Raw genomic sequence first — 2,729 nt, 5'->3', positions numbered from 1 at the left:
GGGACCTGTGCTCTAGACTGTGAGCTTCTTCCTCAGTACCACAGTGTGGCTTTGATCTTTGCACTGGCCCCTTATTACAAAATCCCCTGTAATAAGAGTGACAAAGCCTGATCCAGGTCTTGTTCCCATGAGGAATGAGCTACACAGGCAGTCATACTTGAGACTTTTTTTCATGTGATTTCCTTATTAGATAGCGCCATATTTCCATATCTTTCTGCAGTGTTTCCACTTCCCTCCCTCCTGGAAACCTCCCTCCCCTCCCCACCAACAAGACATGCCACTCAGCTTCTCTCCTTAAACTTCTACAGTAGTCCAAGGGTTTTAGGTTGTAGCCGTGTTGGTCTAAGGACATAGGCAGACAAGGTTCCTTGGGTGAATTTGATATCTTTTATTAGACCAACCCAAATGGTTGGAGAATAGTTATTAAGCAAGCTTTCAGGTTCAAAAACCCTTCATCAGGCTAAGGAAGCTTCAGCAGTTGGTGTGTGCTCAGTAGTCCAATGCATTTATCCTAATCCTAGAGGAGGGGCTACATGAATTTTGTCTCTTTAAATCTAGCTCTGCAGCTGCTGAGTCATAAGAGCCTGAATAGTTTCCTCCACCACAGGCTTCATACTCTGGATTTCTGCTAAATAGGCCCCTAAAGGGCTAGAGACACTCAGTTCTGACTTGGACCTTAATGTACCATAGATATGATTATCTTAACACAGCATGCCTCTTATAGTGCCATTATCCCATGTTGCAGATAGGCGTCTTAATATAAACAGCTTCAGATTCCTGGCTCAGCTTTCTATTGACCTGTCTGTATCTTGTGTATCACAGCAGTAGTCTCTGACCAAGAGCATCTTATTTTCATGCAAGATTTAGACCATAGTGTATCCCATGCAGTTGTCAATCTCTTTCCTGGCAAATTAATACAATGTATCTGCACTGCTGTACAATTTCTGAATTTTCCTGCTGTTGTTCATCTCTTCCCTCTCCCCCCCCCACCCCTCCTTTTTCTTTGGCACAGTGAAAGAGCATCGATCAGATTCCAGCTCAGAAGTAAACCTCAGCTTCTTATGTTTGCTGGCACAGAGGAAATGATTCTGAACAACGACAACCATCTGGCATAAGCCTGGGTGCAATTTGGGCCTAGGAGGCTGATGTATTGCAAGTTTGCACTTGACAAGCTTGCAAGTACACGCATGATCCTGGTGAGCAATTTCTAGCCTTGTAAGCAATCCAAATTCTGCCACTTCTTGTAGGGGAAAATGTCCCACAATCCAAGAAAACTGACTATTCAGATTCTTTTTTCCTGATAATCAAACTCAGTGTTCACTAAATGTATCCTTATTATGGTACCCTGAACTGCTTGGAACAATGTTTGTGCCTTGGTGCTTGCACCCCTCCAGTTCTTGTGTAGCTGAAAGGTCTTTTAGACCCAGACCCCGCTAACGTGGTCTGAGCAAATTAATGCCTGTGCTGAGCCCCCATTGACTTGAAGAGATCTCCATGAAAGAACAGGGCTCCATCCACCTGGAAAATGTTGACGGTCGAGGGCTTTACTCATGGAGCTGGGGCAGACAGATATGGTAATCTCTCCCCATATGTTAATATGTCCCCATAACTCAGTCTCTCCAGACTTAACCTTTTGTTGCTCATTGCAGAACTGCCTTCACTTTTTCAAGCTTTTTATGAATAATGCAAAACTCAAAAGCCTAACAGTGGAATATTGAGAAGGAATAAAGAGATTCTATTATCTGTATTTGACATATAACTGGTACTGGAAAAATGCATCTAGTTATGGTACCCACATTCCAAGAAGGATGTTGAAAAATTGGAGAGGATCAAGAGAGGAGAATGGGAATGAGCAAAAAATTGGAGAACAGACTTGGGGAGAGAGGCTCTGGAATCTCAACCTACTGAACCCACCAAAGAAAAACACTGACTAACCTGATCCCAATGTAGAAATAGCTACACAAGGAAACATATTTCACTCTTTGATCCAGCAGGCAAAGGTAGAATAAGATGCAGTGGTTGGATGGGAAACTAGTCAGATTCAAACAAGAAATAAGACACACAATGGAAATTACCATTGGAGCAACTCGCCCAGGGCAGTCTCTAGGGGTTCCGTGTCTCTGAACATTTTTAGATCAGAAATGTTAGAAAAACAGCCGACCACTACTTATTGCATTTGAAGAAAGTTAAAATTTAAGGGAGTTTGATGGTTTGTGCTATCCAAATGGCTAGTTTAGATGATCATAATGATCCTTTCAACACGTAAAATCAACACATCTGTGAATTCTTGGGGGTTTGCTGTTGATTTCATTAGGTGCAAAGGAAGTCTTTAAAACACCAAAATATGCAAAACAGCTTTTTAAAACAATAGGCCACTTTCTGAGCAGTAAGGATGTTCAGATGTGTATGATAATTATTTTCTGTTATTATTTGCCTTGTCTTATTCTGGAAGCTTGGTCCTGAGCAGGACTCCATTGTGCCAGGCACTGTGGGTGCAAACAGAAGTGACAATTTTTGCCCAGTCTGGCCACAGAAAGCAGTCTATAGCTATGACCAAACACAAGTGCACGTCTGCAGACCACTTCAAAAATGGCCCATGAGGTAAAAATCTTAACCCTCATTGCATGAGGTTCAGATGAAGATGTTTCAAAACAGAGCGCCTTCTGTAACTTCTGTCTGCGATGCCGGCCAGCCTGTTGCTGTTTTCAGAATGGGAGGAGGGAAAGAGG

This window comes from Alligator sinensis, unplaced genomic scaffold, assembly GCF_000455745.1.
Source record: "Alligator sinensis unplaced genomic scaffold, ASM45574v1 scaffold980_1, whole genome shotgun sequence".
In the NCBI taxonomy this organism is placed as follows: domain Eukaryota; kingdom Metazoa; phylum Chordata; order Crocodylia; family Alligatoridae; genus Alligator; species Alligator sinensis.
The sequence above is the reverse complement of the archived record's forward strand: the minus strand, read 5'-3'. Positions refer to the sequence as shown.